The sequence below is a fragment of the Chiloscyllium plagiosum genome, chromosome 28 (assembly GCF_004010195.1).
Source record: "Chiloscyllium plagiosum isolate BGI_BamShark_2017 chromosome 28, ASM401019v2, whole genome shotgun sequence".
Lineage (NCBI taxonomy): Eukaryota > Metazoa > Chordata > Chondrichthyes > Orectolobiformes > Hemiscylliidae > Chiloscyllium > Chiloscyllium plagiosum.
Genome location: NC_057737.1, coordinates 23,985,854 through 24,006,623, shown reverse-complemented (window position 1 = coordinate 24,006,623; position 20,770 = coordinate 23,985,854). Strand labels below are relative to the sequence as shown.

General features: G+C 41.4%; 1 protein-coding gene across 2 annotated transcripts in view; it reads left to right on the top strand.

Moving 5' to 3' along the window:
• The window catches only part of pitpnm3 (PITPNM family member 3), a 658,838-nt gene that overhangs the window by 80,711 nt on the left and 557,357 nt on the right, over positions 1 to 20,770 (top strand). The window lies entirely within an intron of this gene.

Below are 20,770 nucleotides of genomic sequence, written 5' to 3'. Positions count from 1 at the left end.
TAATCTAAAAAAATCTAATCTAAACTCCACCTGCCACTCCTTAGCCTTATTGATCAAGATCTCTTTGTAATCTTCGGTAACCTTCTTCACTGTCCAATCTGTGTCATATGCAAACTTACTGACCAGTTGTCCTAAAGTCTCATCTAAACTATTTATAAATTACAAGCAAAAATGGACCCAGCACCAATCCCTGTGGAACACTGCTGGTCATAGACCTCTAATCCAAAAATCGACTGTCCACTACCACCTCTGTCTCCTGCCATGAAGCCAAATTTGTATCCAATTGACAAGTTCTCCCTGAATCCAATGTGATCGAACTTTACTAATTATCATCCATGTGGTACCTTGTCAAATGCTTTACTAAAGTCCATGTCTGCAATGTCCACCATTCTGCCCTCATCAACCTTTTTGGTTATGTCCTCAAAAAAAACTCAATCGGGTTTGTGAAACACAATTTCCATGCACAAAGCCATGCTGATTATTCCTAATCAGTCCTTGCCTGCCAAGTGCATGTAAATCCTATCTTTCAGAATCCCTTCCAACAACTTACCCACAACAACATCATTGTATTTATTAATGTTCTCTGTTACTTCAAAAATAAACTCAAGCAAGTTGATTAAGTATAATTTCTGTTAATAAATCCAGGCTGGATTTCATTTGTTCGATTGACCAGTTTTGTTGCATTTCATGCTTTCCAAAAGCTTTAGGGGCTCATGTGGTACGGTGATTGTGGTAACGTAAAACCAGAAGACCAAGGTTCAAGTCCCACTTACTCCAGAGTTTGCACTAACATCTTTGCTCAGGTTGACTAGAAAATATGTACTTTCCAAAAGCGTTCACACCACCAAAGTTAACCTGTCTGGTTAAATTGACTGCCTTTTAGCTACTGGGTTGATCCTTACAATGTTTTCTTTTGAGCAAGGGTGGAATATTTTTATTTGACAAGTCCATTGACACTACATCCATATAGATAGAGTATATTTAAGACTGAGATAGATAGGTTCTTGAGTATCAAGGGGATCAAGAATTACGGGGAGAAAGCTGGAGAATGGGGTTGAGAAACTTACCAGCCATGATTGAATAAGGGAGCAGACTTGATGGGCTGAATGGCCTAATTTCTGTTCCTATGTCTTATGGTCTTACAGCCTTATAAACAAAGGAGGATTGGCAAGTTCCTGGAATTCCTGTTCTTTTCTCAGCATCATTAAATGTGTCCAGTCTGAACCAAGTGACTTATCAACTTTAGATACATCAACTTTTCTAACTTCTTTTCTTCATTAGTCTTTAACCTATCTGGCTTTTCTTTCACCTGGACTTTGGCAGCGCCTTCTTCCTCAATGAAGGCAGATGCAAACTATTTGTTTAGTAACTCAGCCTCCATGTAAATGCTCAGGTTGTTACCGAAGAAATGTGTAAAGATCGCACCAACTTCTGTTTCAGAATCGGAATTTTATTTACATTCTCAAACTTGCAGCTTCCTGCTGCTTATGTCCTGTGCAGTTTTGACTGGGGTATTTGACTTGCACAGGAGCAGGATGTTCTCAATAATTATCAACACTCAATTACACTTTAAACCATAATACCATGCCACAATGATGTGGCACACCCTTTCTGGGTGATATTGCAAGGCCCTATCGGAATTAGATTATTTACAGTGTGGAAACTGGCCCTTCAGCCCAACAAGTCCATACCGACCCGCCAAAGCGCACCCATTCCCCTACGTTTACCCCTGCACTTAACACTACGGACAATTTAGCATGGCCAATTCACCTAACCTGCACATTTTTGGACTGTGGGAAGAAACCGGAGCACCCAGAGGAAACCCACACAGACACGGGGAGAATGTGCAAACTCCACACAGTCAGTCGCCTGAGGCGGGAATTGAACCCAGGTCTCTGGCGCTGTGAGTGCTAACCACTGTGCCACCGTGCCGCCCACGGTATTGTTCAGGTATCAAAGCCTCATCTTAAGGAGGGCTATGGTCTGTTTGTTAGGGCCCTGGTGTAAACCTGGGTAGCGTTGTATTGATATTCAGTGTCAATCTGAGGATTTCACGAAGATATCATTGACAGTGTTTGGATGGTGCAGTCCTTGACCCCAGCAGCCATCCCTTTAATGGCCTGAGAACCTTGTATTTTGCTAAAAATTGGCTACATGTTAATCTTGGGGAATTGCATGGAAGGTTTCTCTCCTTGAACCTGAGTTTTCTCATGCAATTCAGTGCTCATCTCATTCTGTACGTACCACATCTGCCTGGTGCCACTCTTACGCTATTGAGCATTCGCCAGAAGTGGAATTACTTGCCACTGACAAGATCTTCCAGGATTTCTGTCACTGGCACTGTACTTAAGCTCCAGCTGTGGTCTGGATCAATCACTACTAGCTGGGGAACTGCCTTTCACTGTTGCTGTCAGAAGGATATGGTTGACAGAGGCAAGCTAGAACCTTGATTTGCTGATGGGGACCTGGAGGTCCTGCTGGACAGGATAATGCAATGGAGGGCTGTCTTCTTTCCTCAAGACCACTGGAAAAGGCCAAGGCACCAGATCTTTCCAGCCTGGTGTGAAGTTGCCACCCAGCTTTGTGCAATATCCATTCAATATGGTCCGGAGGAATGCCTGACAATGCAGGAAGAAGGTTAATGACCTTCAGAACTCCTCGCAGTTAAATGCCACCATCTACTCTCTGCTACCTCACACTTAAACTCCACATTGTCACCCACCTCCCACCACTGCCGATAAGCTACCACCAACATCCCACCAACTTCCTATTCTGAATGTTGCTACCACACATGGGTCTTGGAGGCCCCTGCAGCCAGTAAAAAAAAAATTAGAGGGAATGCTGTTTGCCACTCTTACTATTGAATGCAACATCTTCCAGTCAATCCCATTTCCCCCATCCCCACACTCTGTTAACTCTACATAACCCTGTGTGTGCTGCCTCCTCACTCATTCAGACACCTTTCCCTACCATGTCAACCAGCTCCTTTCATCTCGATCCTTCTCTTTGTCTATTCTAGGAGGAAACATCCCATAATAGGGCGGGGAGAGCCAGAACAGGTAGGAGCTGCATGGCCTTCATTTTCTCACCCCTACAAGGAGAAGACTGCCACTCATCTCTAGCAGGAGAGGACCATGGCTGCACATGTTGTGATGCTGAGATCTCTGTGTCCTAGCAACCAAGTAAGATCCATTGTCAAATGCAGTGCTGCTCTCCTATGACCTATCATGAATATATTCCAAACCTGACCAACCCTCGACATCTGATTTTGTTCTCTCCTGCTGGCACTAGTGACATCTTATGTGCTCACTGTCCTGAAAAGAGCAGCTCCTTAGGATATCAGGTCCTCCTCTTCCACCTCTGAGGAAGAAACCACAGATCCCTCAGAGGAAGAACAAGCAAGACTGCTCCCTGCATTCCCCACCAGCTCAGGTACTGACTGGGTATTCCGGAAGAGTACAGTCGCGAGCACACTCTGGTGAGCACGTCACTACCACGTCTCTGCAGCCGTCAAGGAAGGAACACCCGAGGTCACTGTCACTCAGAGGACCTCTGTGCTTTCTCTCATGCTGCATTGAAATGTTGAGTTCCACCTCTTTCACAGCATCCCAGCAAGCCACCTCGAATTCCCACAACTCATTTCCCCAATTTACCCTCATCAGCAGAGAACCCTGATAACGCCCCTTGACATTTAGTGAATAGAGCCCACTGGACTGAGTGACTCCCCTGACCAGTTTGGAAAGACAGCGCTGACTGATGAATGGCCAAACCCCTGACTGATCTCTATGATGCTCCAAGCCATGAGTCCTGGACTGGTTCCACTGGACCTGCAGGACTGATCCTGGCCTATTCCCTGGACCATAGTGATATGAATCCCCTGATTGTGAACACCCCAAATGGCTGATTGTCGGTGCCCAAGCCATTGGACTGAGATTGGACAAAATCCTTGATTTATTGTCATAGTATCATTGGCCTGAAGGCAGTCTCCATAAACTGGATTGAGGACTGTTCCCCCTAGACTTTGAGACATGGCTGTTTGATACACATGCAGTGTGTTTGCCTATACTGCTGGTGTAGTTGTGAGATTGACGTTGCATGGTACTGTACAACAACCTGTCCAGCCTGTTGACTGATCACTGCTGACATCTATGCCAAGCTGCCTGACTTTGTACCTGCGCTAAAAGACAAAGCCTGTTAGTTCTGAATAAGGCAGCGAAATGCAAAAAGAAAACAAGGCAGAGATGCTGTGAGCATCCAGGGAGATGCAAAGTGAATGAGCACCAAGAGCCCTGAAATGCAGACTACTCCAATGCATGAGATGGGGACTCGTCCTTGGCAGTAGCATGGCAGTGAAAGGTGCCACTTTTCCTGCAAACTGCAGGATTTCAAATAGATAACTGAGTGAGTCTGAGATGTGCCATGATGATGGGTGGTTGGTGTGAATTGCCCTGTGAATGACCACTCGCTATTGTACCAAATCACAGGGAACAGTTAGATGTATCACATGGCTCATTATTCTCCTTGAGCGAAGTGAGGACTGCAGATGCTGGAGATTAGAGTCAAAATTGGAATGGTGCTGTAAAAGCACAGCAGGTCAGGCAGCATCTGAGGATTATTATTCTCCCTGTCTTGTTGAGTTCTAATGTTGAATCAGTAACATTCATAAATAACATTAATCAAAGCTTCACTTTGTGTTGAGCACCTTCAAAATTTCTCCAGCTTTTGCTCAGTAAGATTAAGTGCTTTGCCCAACACTTGATAACTCAGTCCCTACCCTTATTTGTTCGGTCTCCTTGTTCAGTTCTGTAGTTACCTCGTAACTGGAGGTCAGAGACTGGAGGTAACTCCAATTCTGCTCACTATTGGCTTCTGTTTTCATGGCAATAGGGACTGGATAATTCACAGCCTTCTTGACTCACCCAGCAATTCAAAGTTGCAGACTGCTATTCTAATTTGTCCTTGCTGCTTATTGCAGCACTTGGCACTCCTACAACTCTGAAATTTTGTATGGACATTTCTGAGGTTATGCTTCCTAAATGTTGTTTTAATGGCTACTACTTCCAAAGTGAGAGGAGGTTACATATCTATGGCAGGCCACAATTGTGCAAAATCCAAATGCATTTCTCTAAACAAGGGGACAATGGACATCAGGAAAATTCCTCTGTACTTCAAATAAAGTCATTATGCTGTAAAAGCAGGAAATACTCAGCAGGTCTAGCAGCATGTGTGGAATGAGTAACTGCGTTATTACATTAAAGTCTTGTAATCTTTCATCAAACCTTACTTGATACCCATGTTGCAGTAATAGCTATTTGTCAATCATTGTATTACTCATATGTTTTAAAACCCTGAACTATCATTTTACAAATGAAATTACTCCATGCTAAGGTAGGTGTTTTAAGAAATGATTCAATCAAAACAGTGTTATGGAGGAATTTACAATAGCCAAACTTGTACAAAAAATATTCTGATGATTGAAATGAGTCACATATTGCTTACACTGAAAGAAACCTTCAGAGTGATGATTCCCTCTTAAAACGTCTCTACCTAACTGTATACTTAGAAATGAAATACCGCAGATGCTGGAAGTCTGAACTATAAAAGGAAAATGCAAAAAATACTTCATAGGTCTTGCAGCATTTGTGGACAGAGCACAATTGCAGTTCAATTGACCCTTCATCAGAACATTTCACGATTTTAGCTTAATGGTTGGACAAATATGCTCAACATATTTGCTCAACTGATCTGGGAGTGGTGGTGGTGATGGTGGAGGGGGTGTGGTGATGGTGGCGGCGGTGGCGACGACGACGACGACCCAGGGAGATAGTGAGGAAAGAGATCGATCTGAGACGGGTACAGCTGAGAACAGAAGTGAGTCAACAGTCAGGGCAGGCAGGGACAAGGTAGGACTCATAAATTAAATTGCATTTATTTCAATGCAAGGTGCCTAACAGGGAAGGCAGATGAACTCAGGGCCAGGTTAGGAACATGGGACTGGGATATCATAACAATTATAGAAACATGGCTCAGGGATGGGCAGGACTGGCAGATTAATGTTCCAGGATACAAATGCTACAGGAAGGATAGAAAGGGAGGCAAGAGAGGAGGGGGAGTGGAATTTTTGAAAAGGGATAGCATTACAACTGTGCTGAGGGAGGATATTCCCAGAAATGCATCCAGAGAAGTTATTTGGGTGGAACTGAGAAATAAGAAAAGGATGATCGCCTTATTGGGATTGTATTATAGACCTCCTAATAGTCAGAGAGAAATTAAGAAGCAAACTTGTAAGGAGATCTCACCTCTCTGTAAGAATAATAGGGTGGATATGGTAGGGGATTTTAACTTTCCAAACATAGACTGGGACTGCCATAGTGTTAAGGGTTTAGATGGAGACGAATTTGTTAAGTGTGTACAAGAAAATGTTCTGATTCGGTATGTGGATATACCTACCAGAGAAGGTGCAAAACTTAACCTACTCTTGAGAAATAAGGCAGGGCAGGTGACTGAGGTGTTAGTGGGGGAGCACTTTGGGGCCAGTGACCACAATTCTATTTGTTTTAAAATAGTGATGGAAAAGGATAGACCAGATCTACAAGTTGAAGTTCTAAAGTAGAGATAGGCCAATTTTGACGGTATTAGGCAAAAACTTTCGAAAGCTGATTGGGTGCAGATGTTCACAGGTAAGGGGACGGCTGGAAAATGGGAAGCCTTCAGAAATGAGATAACGAGAATCCAGAGAAAGTATATTCCTGTCAGGGTGAAAGGGAAGGCTGGTAGGTATAGGGAATGCTGGATGACTAAAGAAATTGAAGGTTTGGTTAAGAAAAAGAAGGAAGCATATGTAAGATATAGACAGGATAGATCGAGTGAATCCTTAGAAGAGTATAAAGGCAGTAGGAGTATACTTAAGAGGGAAATCAGGAGGGCAAAAAGGGGACATGAGATAGCTTTGGCAAATAAAATTAAGGAGTATCCAAAGGGTTTTTCCAAATACATTAAGGACAAAAGGGTAAACTAGGCAGAGAATAGGACCCCTCAAATATCAGCAAGGCGGCCTTTGTGTGGAGCCGCAGAAAATGGGGAAGATACTAAACGAGTATTTTGCATCAGTATTTACTGTGGAAAAGGATATGGAAGATATAGACTGTAGGGAAATAGATGGTGACACCTTGCAAAATTTCCATATTACAGAGGAGGAAGTGCTGGATGTCTTGAAACGCACAAAGGTTGATAATTCAGATAATTGCGAGGTGCTGCATTTTGGGAAAGTAAGTCTTAGCAGGGCTGATACACTTAATGGTAAGGTCCAAGGAAGTGTTGCTGAACAAAGAGACCTTGGGTGCAGGCTCATAGCTTCTTGAAAGTGGAGTTGCAGGTTGATAGGATAGTGAAGAAGGCATTTGGTATGCTTTCCTTTATTGGTCAGAGTGTTGAGTACAGGAGTTGGGAGGTCATGTTGCAGCTGTACAGGACATTGGTTAGTCCACTGTTGGCATATTGCATGCATTTCTGGTCTCCTTCCTATTGGAAAGATGTTGTGAAACTTGAAAGGGTTCAGAAAGGATTTACAAGGATGTTGCCAGGGTTGGAGGATTTGAGCTATAGGGCGAAGGCTGAACAAGCTGGGGCTGTTTTCCCTGAAGCGTCAGAGGCTGAGAGGTGACCTTATAGAGGTTTACAAAATTATGAGGGGCATGGATAGGGTAAATAGGCAACGTCTTTTCCCTGGGGTCGGGGAGTCCGGAACTAGAGGGCATAGGTTTAGGGTGAGAGGGGAAAGATATAAAAGAGACCTATGGGACAACTCTTTCACACAGAGGATGGTACGTGTATGGAATGAGCTGCCAGAGGAAGTGATGGAGGCTGGTTCAATTGCAACATTTAAGAGGCATTTGGATGGGTATATGAATAGGAAAGGTTTGGAGGGATATGGGCTGGGTGCTAACAGGTGGGACTAGATTGGATTGGGTCAGCATTGGACGGGTTGGACTGAAGGGTCTGTTTCCATGCTGTACATCTCTATGACTCTATAACTTATTCATACCCATGAGCTTATTTTCTGCAAATTAAAAGAATAGGTCAATAAATAAAAACAAAATACTGCTGATGAAAATCTGAAATAAAAACAAATGTCAGAGAAACTCAGCAGGTTTGGCAGCATCTGTGGAGACAGAAACCAGGTTAATGTTATAAGTCCGATATTACTTCTTTGAAATCCTGAAGAAGGATAAGATTAATGATTGCATCCTTATAAATACGTATGTACAATGTATTGTACATGGTGGAATGGTGGCTCAGTGGTTAGCACTGCTGCCTCACAGTACCAGCATCCCAGGTTTGATTCCAGCCTTGAGCGACTGTCTGTGTGGAGTTTGCACATTCTCCTAGTGTCTGTGTGAGTTTCCTCTGGGTGCTCCAGTTTCTTTCCACTGTCCAAAGATTTGCAGGCCAGGTGAATTGGCCGTGCTAAATTGCCCATAGTGCTCGGTGCATTAGCCAGAGGGAAATGGGTCTGGGTAGATTACTCTTTGGAGGGTTGGGCCGAAGGGCCTGTTTCCGGACTGTAGGGAATCTAATGTAATCTATTGATTTCTTTTACATTATGAGTTCAAATTCAAATTCAAATTTTTCCTATGTGACTATTTTTGGCAGCTGAGTGGCTCAAATTTTATTTTAATAAAGCAGCAACAAATCATAACAGAAGTTACAGATGGAATAAAATAGTTACTGAGAAATTAATCAGAATATGTGAAAACACAAAATATAATATTCATAAGGGTTTTATTCAAACTGATTTTTATAGCAGCACCTCCAGCTGGCATACTTGCTAAGATATTGATAAAGAAGTGCAAAATTTAAAAAAAAAGACAAGACGAGCTATATGCAGAGTTTTTTTTTAATGGAACTGCAGTCTGTCAGGAATCTGATTTATTTATTTAATGTTAACTCAGCAGGGTGAAGGTCGGCAGCAGTGGGTGAAGTGGCTGGTGTGCAGATCAGCTGAATGTCAAATGCACAGGGTTCTGGTCTTCTGGCTCAGGTGGACCTAAACTCTGCCCCCTTCCAACTAATGCCAAGGACCTGCTTTCAGGCAGAGAATTCATGGTGAATAAGTAAATTATCATTGTGATTCTTATAGTAGGTCTACAAGGAGGCTGCAGGTAAAAGGAATGTTTCAGGTGCAGTACAATTTGAGTATCAAAGAGTACATCACAAAATAAGAGCACATGTAATCGGTGATTCTATATTAGCATGGATAGAAGGTTGGTTACCCAATGAGTAGGTGTAACTGGATTGTTTTCAGATTGGCAAGATGTGACGATTAGAGACTCATAGTTATCAATGCTGGGCTGTTAAGTATTTTTCCAGTAAATTAGATTACTTACAGTGTGAAAACAGGACCTTCGGCCCAACAAGTCCGCACCGACCTGCTGAAGCGCACCCACCCAGACCCATTCCCCTACACCTAACACTACAGGCAATTTAGCATGGCCACTTCACCAAAGCTGCACATTTTTGGACTGTGGGAGTAAACCGGAGCACCCGGAGGAAACCCACGCAGACACGGGGAGACTGTGCAATCTCCACACAGATAGGGTAACTGTGTGCTGAGGGCACTTCCTCCTCTGTAATATGGACATTTTGCAAGGTGTCACCATCTATTTCCCTACAGTGTATATCTTCTGTATCCTTTTCCACAATAAATACTGATGCAAAATACTTGTTTAGTATCTCCCCCATTTTCTGCAGCTCCACACAAAGGCCGCCTTGCTGATCTTTGAGGAGCCCTATTCTCTCCCTAGTTACCCTTCCTGAGGTAGGAATTGAACCTGGGTCTCTGGCACTGTGAGGCAGCAGTGCTAACCACTGTGCCACCGTGCTGTCTACTAGATGAAGGGTCCTAATGTATGGCAGCTAACTTTGCTGAGGGAACTAAAGTGGCTGGGAAGTGTTCTTGAAAGAGAAAAACACAAACCTATCTCTTGCCCAGACTAATTTTTTTTTCCCTATTATGTCATTTATTGAAAGGGGAGTCGAATATAAAAACACAACTGTGGAGAGAAATCAGAGTTTAATGTTTTGGGTTGAGTGACCTGTTCTCAGAGTTCTGAGCAAGGGTCACTTGATCTGAAATGCTAACTCTGATCTCTCTCCACAGATGTTCCTAGACCTGCTGAGCTTTTCCAGCAATTTTTATTTATTGTCTCTGATGTATAGGTTGTTTCGGTTTTTATAAAACTACAAGTGCTTTGGTACAATTGAACAGGGTGGTGGTGGGATCCTAATTGGAGTACTGTGATCAGGTTTGGTCTTCCTTTGTAAGAAAGAGAAGGTTTATTCAACTAATGTCTGAGTGAAGGACGTATCTTATGAGAAAAAACTTTTCATGCTGGGCTTGTATTCATTGGAGCTTAGAAGACTGAGAGGTGATTCTGTTGAAGCATGTACAAACTTTAGGGACCTTGACAGAGTAGATGCTGACAGGATGTTTCCCGGTATGGCAGAGAGTGGAACTAAGGGATATAATTTAAAAATAAGGGATCTTCCATTTAATGTGGAAATTCGGAGATACCTTTCCTCCCAGAAGACTGGGAGACCTTGAAACTGTTACTCCAGAAATCAGTGGAGGCAAGACGATTTAATAGTTTTAAGGCAGAGGTAGAAATATACTTGGTTAACAAGGGAGTCAAAGGTTGGTAGAGAAGCTGAGACCATAATTAGATCAGCCATGATATTCTTGAATGGTACAGCAGACTGCTCCTAATACGCATGTTCCTGTGTGATTGAAATGAATTTGCTTAAGAGCATGACCATTTTTCACAGTCCATTTTGAAAAATCTAATCTCATTTAGCTGCTTGACACATTGAAATATGAAATAATAGTCAAGAATGTACTATCTTTGTCTTAGCGTTTTATAAAGAATAATTTCACATTTATCAATCTATTGACCCAAATTTAAGCTGAATTTGTCACCCAGTCAATTAGAAAAGAAAAGTGGTGCATCTTAGAATGTTCCTGGCAAATTGCATCTGAAATATTACCAATCTTCTGAATATGTATAGCTGCTTCCCTACATTCAATCTGTTATTTTTTAAAAAAAGATTGCCTTTGGCATTTTCTCTTGGTTGGAAAAGAGGAATGATGGAAGACAATTTTGTAAAGGAGAAAAAGTACAAAACATGAACAAAAGGTGAAAATTTATTTGTGATAAGGTAAGTTTAAATGTAGGTGGAAGACTGAGGAAAGAAGCTGGTTTGATTTCAATAAGTCATAATGATGTAAATGGGGTGCCATAGGGGTATCATAAAGCTATTCTGCTTTCTTATTTTTCAATCATTTTTATTCATTTAAAAATAATCTATAGCAAAATTTGCTGAGAAATGAGCAGATAATGGAAAGGAAAATGAATAAACTTCCCAGGTTACTGTCCACAGCTTTTATTCTGTATAATGTAGCTGCATTCTAAGTATATCCAGATCTCTTGCCTAATTGATTGTATGCTGATAAGCTGATTTGTCCAGATAGATTCAGCCTAATACTAACATATAATTGGATATAATTGCTCTTGGACTCCTAATGAGTCTCCATGTGGTAATGAATAATTTAGCATCGTACCCACTACACAGTGAGCTGGGGAAAATTAATCACAAATATTGCAATCTGCTCTCTCCCACCAAAGGCACTACAATGTTGGAGAACTGACAGGCAGAGAGATGACAGAGAGTTGCGTTTTCGCATTTCTGGCTAAGCACATGTGCAGATACTCGCATTTGAAGTGTAGGAGGCATCACAGCTGAACAAAACTCTTCTCTAACAGATTATCTGTGCAAAATTACCTTGAATTAGAGCTTAGAGATGGCAAAACTGACGGATTTCCTCATCTTAATCCAGGGTGCTGTGGCAACGAATCAAGTCCAGGTGCTGCCTTAGCTGCTATTGTTTGAATAGGCACAAACCAGGAATTGCTTTTGTACCAATCGAGATAGTACTTGACTCAACAGACATAAATGAGTGTGAGAAGAGATGAGGCCAGGAATGTGTTTTGTGAAACTGAATGAACATCATTCACTAATGGATTCTTAACTAATAGAGGTTTTCTTGAGTATATTGTGAAGATCTGCTGACTCTGAATTCTTAAACAAAACTACCCTTTGTTTTATCCTCTTTACATAACAAAATTTGTGCCTGATGAATATCTGCAGATTAGATTAAATTCCCTACAATATGGAAACAGGCCCTTCAAAAAGTCCACACTGACCCTCTGAAGAGAAACCCACCCAGATCCATTCCGGTTACCCTATATTTACCCCTGACTAATGCACCTAACACTACGGGCAATTTAGCATGGCCAGTTCACCTGACCTGCACATCTTTGGATTGTGGGAGGAAACCGGAGCACCCAGAGGAAACTCACGCAGACACGGGGAGAATGTGCAGACTCCACACAGACAGACACCAGAGACGGGAATTGAACCAGGGTTGCTGGTGCTGTGAGGCGGCAGTGCTAACCACTGAATCACCGTGCCGCCCCAGATTATACACTGACTATAATGCATCCATAATCAAGTGGTTTTAAACACCTCTCAAAAACACTTAATCAATTTTCTGCCTCTCAAAAATTTCATTCACGAAAGACCTAATCACACAAGATAACAAAAATGTGAATTAACACTGCCTTTTTTTTTCATTTTGTTTTGAGAGTCTTGAATTTTGTGTTTTCTCCCTCACCTGCCCATACACTTCATTCCTACTTAGTTGCTAGGTGTCAATGTTTGGTGTATCCATGTCAAACACACGACTTTCACAGGCCTTTTTGCTTTGTTTTCTATTTCAGCTGAACATTGCCTTGGAAATGCCACAGTCCACACTGCAGAAAGGTAGTCAGGGTTTTCACTTCATTCGGTGATGAATGCTCACCAATCCTGACCACATCTCTCAAAATAGTTTCTATCCAGTGCTCAAACACCTATAGACTAGAGGTCTCTATGCGGGTGTAGATGGCAATTCATAGAATCACAGAATCCCTACATTGTGGAAGGAGGCAATTTAGCCCATCGAATCCACACTGACTCGCTGGAGTAAATACCACCCAGATCCATCCCTCCCCCTCAGCCCTGTAACCCTGCATTTCCAACTATCCCACATATCCCTAGACACTATGTACAATTTAGCATGGCCAATCTATCTAACCTGCACATCTTTGGACTGTGGAAGGAAACCCGAGCACTCAGAGGAATCCCATACAGACACTGGAGAATGTGCAAACTCCCCACAGACAGTCGCCCAAGGCTAGAATCGAACCTGGGAGCCCTGGCGCGGTGAGGCAGCAGTGCTAACCACTGAACCATCACGTGTTGTGGTGATAAAGACAGAAGCATGTTGGAAATACTCAGCAGGTCTGGTGGCATATTTAAAGAAAGCAAAACAGAATGAAGATAGTTAGCAATTACAAGGCCATATCCTCCTCAAATCATGTAAGTGAAGGAGCCAAGTAAAAAGAAATGCATAGGCCCTGGGAAAGTCAGCTCTTTGACAGAGCCTTGCTTTATTGGTCTATAAGGTAACAGTGCTGAAGGAGTATAAAGTGATGTTACATTAAGCTGCCCAATCAGGTGATGCCACAGAGTCTTTGAGTGGAGCTAGTTATGGCCTTTTTGAATACCCAAAGGAGGCAGATGTGTTCTGAGTAGCTCCTGGAAATCTCTAGTAATTATTCCTAACAGATTGATGCCAACTGCACCTATTGTTACCATGTAACAAACTGCATTTTTATGTAAGACAGGTGCCTCTTTCATTTTGTGCACCAGCGATCAATTCTCTGCCACTGATAATTCAACAGGTCCTAGACTCAGAGTAAAGAGGATTGGTGGCAATGAACTAACAAAAATAGAATATCTTTAGTCAGCGGTAGTGGTATCTGAAAATGTGACAAGCATCTTCTGTTTTTATTTCAGAGTTTCAGCTTCTGCAGTATTTGATTTTGCATTGGTTGTCATGATAAATTGTCAGGATCAGGACCTCATACTGGCACACAGTTGAATATTGTTCTTTGGATATACATCAAGTAACAATCTGTGGTGATATTTTAAGAATTGGCCATTGGGAGTGAGATAAATAGTAAAAAAACCAGAAATGGCTGCTTAATTGCGTAGGAAGGAAAGATGGGCGGATGAATTAATTTGGAGTTAAGGAGGAAATCTGTCAACGTCAACTGAGGAAAGAAGGAAGGTGAATGTTATATCTTGGCCTTTTGATGTATTATGCCAATCCTTTGTGATAAATATTGAATAACCCTCATGTTGTAAAACTGAATAATTCCAGAAAACCACAGGCAAAACAACAAAGACAATGTACGATGTTATGAGAATAAATGTTGAAAATGATGTGAATGTCTGGACAGTGCTTTGTATAAACATTGTCGTTTTGAGCTCTGTTGGAAGTTTCCAATTAATAGACTGATGAAAGTAAAGGAGAAAGTGAGGACTGCAGATGCTGGAGATCAGAGCTGAAAATGTGTTGCTGGAAAACGAAACGTCGATTCTCCTGTTCCTTGGATGCTGCCTGACCTGCTGCGCTTTTCCAGCAACACATTTTCAGCTCTGATGAAAGTAAAGCACCATCATCAATATCAACTCAGTGCTTTAGACAAACCTGCACTGTCCACTATTCAACTTAATGCTTTAGATAAAGCTGCACTGTCCACTATTCAACTCGAACATTGTCTGTGGGGGTGAGTGGAAGAAAAAAATGAAATTCCAATTTTGATACTTTAAGAAGTTTGTTTTCAGTTGTGAAGTTGCATATTTATTTACTCACACCCAGAGAAGCCATGACAGGAATTCTGAATCTGTGAATTATTTTCCTGTATACGTTTGTCAAGGGATAGAAAGAAGGGTGAAAATACCAGAAGCATAGTAAAAGAGTCAATATTCATAAGATTCTGGGGTTTGTTTTTGTCCAAAATATCAATTGTCTTTATCTTACAAACAGATACTGACTGATTTATGTTTGATCAGCATTTTTTTCTCCTTTCCAGAACTGACATTTTTAAAAAAAATGTATGTGTAATGACTGGAAATAGTGTGGTTATGTTTAATCAGTGATACCTTTAACACTTTAATGAACTGTCAATTAACATGCACCAATGTATTCCTAGACATGTGATTGTCAACATGTTACCTGGATGTGAGATAAGCTTTATTGACAGGAGAAGGTCGACACTGCAACTTTAACACAACAATGGGAGATGTCACTCCAAGCAAATTGTTGGTCTACTGTGCACTTGCTGCTGTTGTAATTTCAGATTGAACTGCCAAGTGTCACGCCACACGTCAAAATGCAATGTATTTGTAAAAGATAAGAAGTCATGCAATTTCTTTTACTGAACAATCTAGATCTATCAGGAACCAATGTGTGTATTATTAAAAATTACAAAAAGGCTAGTGGATTCTATACAAAACATTGACTTTACTGATACTTGATGTATGAGAGGGAGAAAAAAATAAAAAGACAAATTGAATATCTTCTCAACTAAGTATTAATGAAGAACCAGACAAAAGAAGTCGTATGTTGGGAGCATTGTGACCCAAATATAGCTAAATGTGAAGGTTTGAGAAGTAAAATGTTGGAAATCTGAAATTAGCCGGCAGATCTGTCATTGTGTTGAGAAAGCACAATTAATGATTTTGTATGCAATCTCTTCTCAGCACCATATATAAATAAAAGGTTACATTGCTGCTCATTTAGATTGTAGCAACACATATGGATGGGATTAGAGTTCATCCAAGTAACCTGTTTTAAACTAAAAGTCTCTCATAATGCTGATAAAAGGTAAAGCACAAAGAATACTGAATGAAAATGTTCTTAATAAATTTCAATTCTATCTGTTACAAGGCATCTGTACCACAGCTTTACACAAAGTCTAGGTTCCTTGTTTACTGATGTTACTGTAAGTTACATACATGACTGACTGAAGCCACCGCTGTCGTCCATTACACAGTGGGTGACTGAATGCAAGGCATGTACTTTTATACTGGAATGTTACATGTCATGATATCATGTTGCTGTTTTATGGATGCAGCCAGTCTGGTCTGGAATAGTACCTCAGAATCCATAGCAGGGCCTGGCGCTTTCAGAAAATGTGCCCAAAGACCTGATTGAAGAGGAGACTTGCTCAGATTACTGCCGTCATTGCCAAGCTGTCATGAAGCATGATTTTCACTGGGGTGCGGCTTTATTAACTGTAGAGATAGGTTTTCCACCCAGTTTAGTGGTGAGGAAGCAGGAGAGTGGGGAAACGGGCTACACTCTGGTACCACACCTTAGCCATTGCTGTGACTGCCCAGTGTGTGGGGTGTTAAAACCAACCTTATCTTCAAAGTAGCACGTGGAAAACAGAATGAACCCAGAGCCGGGATAGAATAGGGAAAAGTTAGTTATTAAAATTTGATTGCTATTTGGTAGTTTTCTGCGGTTTAAAGTTGCACATTTTTTCATTCCAACAAACTCATTAATTAAATAAAATGGTGCTGCCAACCCTGTTTTGCCAGACTGGTTAGCTTAATATGGAGCATCTATTGGCCTCACCTGTCCAAAGACAGAGAGCAAACTCGTAATGAGCTCCCTGATGGTGTTAATAATTACAGGTGGGTTACATCTGCCCAACCTTGCCCTTAGAAAGTGGCAAAATTGGGAAGGGAGGTGGTAGGCTGCTGCTGGCACCATTTTGTTGCCCATCTCTTCCTGTTTTAAGGTGGGAAACTCTGTCCCAGGCAACTAATTTGCACCTTTTTCACTCAGCAGACACACGCTTGGTCAGTTGAAGATTAATATTCACCAGCCATAAGTCACAATGTACATTTTATAATGCCATTTAACTTAACAGACTAGGATTTATATATGAACAGCAGTGAGAGAGAAATTATGGGAGAAAAGAGCAATTGAGAGGTTGGTTTCCAGGAAGGCTTTGAAGTCAAGAAAATACATGGCATGGCTGAAGGGTTTAGAAGGAAGCTGCAATGGATATTGAGATGACTGAAGATTGCATCATCATTGACAAAATAGAGACAGGAACGATGCAGAGTGGATCGCAATTGAAAGAGCAGAGTTGTGAGGTCGGATGTCAAGTTGGTAGAGATGGTGGAAGTGGGATTGAAGAGCTGGTGAAAGGACCCACAGAAAGCGACAAGATTTTGAAGAAGCTGCCCTGAATGTCATGGTCAACAGGAGTTTGTTCAGCAATGGAGTGATGTTGCTGAGCTGGAATGTGGGTGCCAGAGTTCTGAATGAGAATTTGATTTGTGGAGCACATAAAGTTGGGTGGGAATGCATTGGAAAAGTCTAGTGTGGACATAACAAAGACATGAGGAAGGATTACTGTCAGAGTGAGACTGAGGTAACCAGAGGTTGGGTTCAAACTTCAGCTCAAGTTGAACATTGAATTGGAGGGGGTTGGGATCAGGAGTTAAGGTGCAGAATTTCTGGTGAACAGAGGTACTTTAGCTTTACCAATATGAAAGGTTTCTAGTTCATTTGTGATTAATTATCACTCAGCCAAGTGACCAGCACAATGACAGTCACAGAATAAATGATGATGGCGGTAGGGGTGAAGTAAAACTGGATAGCATCTGGATACGTAAGAAGACTGAGCTCGTGTTTGTAAATGATGTTACTGAATAGTTACATACAGACAAGGATTGGAATTGCAAAGCGATGGGCAGCTTAGAGCAAAAGTACTTGTGGAAATGTGCTGGCAGTGCTGATGCAGGTACAAACCTAATCATGGAGTGCAGTGGAATGGAGGTAAATCATAAAGGAAGAGACAGCTACACTGATGCCTATAGGAGGTTGAGAAGGAGGAAGAGGACAAATCCACAGCACTTTCATAGACTCTGGTTAATAACTTTGATTAACACAGTCTCAGTTCTGTGAGGGTGACCGAACAAGAATTGAAGGGATCTGAACAAGGCATACGGCTCGATGATGGCGGCAGCCTCTAAAGCCTCAAGGAGGAAGGACATTTTGGAGATATGTTCTATTTAAGGAGAAAGATGACTATGCTAGATTTTTATACTTCCATAGCTTGTATGTTTTGGGTGCAATACTTATGTGTGCACCATTCTTGAAACAAAACCATGATTTGTAATGAATTGTAGCTGTGAGGATTTGTTTTTCAATGTCAGCAAGATACACAATCATATTTTGTCTCCTGAAAATGTACATGATTTCTCTATGTGAGGGAAAGTAGAATATTATCTTTACAAACTAATTTTGCACTGATTTCATAGTAGTGAAGCATATCTATTGGGGAACAATCATGCATGTGTTATAGTATTAATGGTATCTTAGATTAAATGCTAACTAGTCTATTTGTACTTCAAAATGGGATAATTATCTTGAAAACATTCCAATGTAAGAATTTACATTTTATAATTTATAATCAATTTAATTCCATTTCATGTTGTTTATTTTGCTGGTTCCAGTTGCTGCTCGAAATTGACCACGATATCTCATGAAGTTTTTGTGGAGTGATTTTAGCTGAAGAGTTAACAATTGTAACAATTTTCTACTCAGTAATAACCTGCAGGGAATAACTCTCCCGGTAATAAGATATTCTTTTGACCTTTATGTGTGGCAGTATAAAGTACATTGTGAGTACAATAAAATGTAAAATGGTCCTAATCAAATTCCTGTGATAGTTTTGGTCATGGGTTTCTGTTTGAGAAGGTTCTCAATTTGATTTTTCACTGAATGTTCCAGGTCATGAATTTTCAATGTTATCAGAGAAATGTCTGTGTGTGGGTTCAGGATTATGTACCTGCTACACCAACCAGGTAAACTAACGTCTTCATGGGAAGTGTGCTTATTGACTTTTGGAACATTGTTCTGGATTAGTGGTGCTGGAAGAGCACAGCAATTCAGGCAGCATCCGAGGACAGGCAAAATCGACGTTTCGGGCAAAAGCCCTTCATCAGGAATAAAGGCAGAGAGCCACCACTAATCCAGAATCTGGTTTCCAGCATCTGCATTCATTGTTTTTACCTTTTGGAACATTGTGTCAATTAATGTATTGCTATTTTGAGGTCCATGCTGCAACCGACACTACGTCATCCAAAAGGTAGCGCTATTTTAAATGAGTTGTGAACTATTCACATGTTTATTGGTCTGATTATTCATTTTACTTTTCATGAAATTTTGAATACTTTTCTTGACTTGACTTAAAACTGAATGGGAAATAGGAAGCTTGGCCTAAGCCTGCCTTTTGATCTTTGGTACTTGCATATGCCTTTTCCCCCACTCTGACTCCTACCCCTGTTGTTTCATTATGTACAGATCTGTCCTACATTATAACCTCTAAAACAAACAGTGATACACTGGGCTGGTACTTGTGTCTGACAGATTGAATTAAAGTGACTCTTCATGTTTGTTTTCTTATATGTCCTCCTTCTCAACGACTGAGCAAGTTCTAGTTCTTGAGCATTTTAATTAAAAAAAAATTGACAAAGGCTATGTTGTGCTGGGTGGGGTGTGGTGGGGTGGGGGGGTGGGGGGCAGTGGAACACAAGGATAGTTGCTTCCATCAGCTGTAACTTCTCAGTCAGAAAAGATTCAGGGTTGAGTTTCAAATGGGTTAGAAGGTGAGTTATGCTGATACCTCCATCATCAATTGCTTCAGTTGTACTGGCAGCAGTGGCCTCAGAAATATCCCTTCTCATTTTGGCTGGTACTATCTCTTTCACAGAGATTAAAAGTTACTGGTTTCACTCTGGTTATATCCTATTGCCTTGTATTATGACTATCCTTTCCTGCCAGAACGTGGAAAATATATGAGTCAGGGTTGTGCCACTTTAATCAACCTGTTTGGATATATCATGGCACAACTCTTGAGTAGATGGAACTTGAAATCAGACCTTCTAGCTTGGAGGCAAGGACACTATCACTCTTCCACAGGAGTCCCTCTTGTGCACTTTACATTCTTGGCTTTACTGGGTGAATGTAGACAAGCAGGAGGCTGGAAGAACACAGCAAGCCAGGCAGCTTCAGGACTTGGAGAAATCAACATTTTGGGTGTAACCCTTCTTCAGGGCTTTAATGGTTGAATAGCTGTGAGTGTGTGAAAGCTATAAAAAGAGGCACGCAATAGAGGCTAATTACTAAGTGATGAAGTTCAGGCAAAATACAGGAATTTTCAGGTGGAGCCCTGTTTGAGAGATTTTTGGCAGATTGAAGGGAGAGTGCTGAATTGAGCAGTGGTTGAAGTGAGTATTGCAGCTGGTAGATTATGGCATTCAAAGCTGAGCGGACAGAACTTGACGATTTGTGGGAAAACATGAAGGCACTTCCTGGATGACTTCCAAGTTTTTGCAGCTGTACCCCTGCAGCCACGACACAACTCCCTTTGAAGAAGTCTAAACTTGCTGTGCGTACTGTTTGGCACTCATGAAATCAGGGCTCCCTGCTGTTGTGTGCAACCAGTGAGCAGCATGGGCAGCTCTGGCTGCACGCAGCAATCATTTCAAAGAAAAAGAAGTTGATGTTGTATCTGCATTGTAGTAAAAATGTTTTAGAGTCTCATCCAATTTAACTCCTGTATCTTTGCTTCTGTCTGCAAATTATTATAAGACCATAAGACATAGGAGCGGAAGTAAGGCCATTCGGCCCATTGAGTCCACTCCGCCATTCAATCATGGCTGATGGGCATTTCAACTCCACTTACCCGCATTCTCCCCGTAGCCCTTAATTCCTTGTGACATCAAGAATTTATCAATT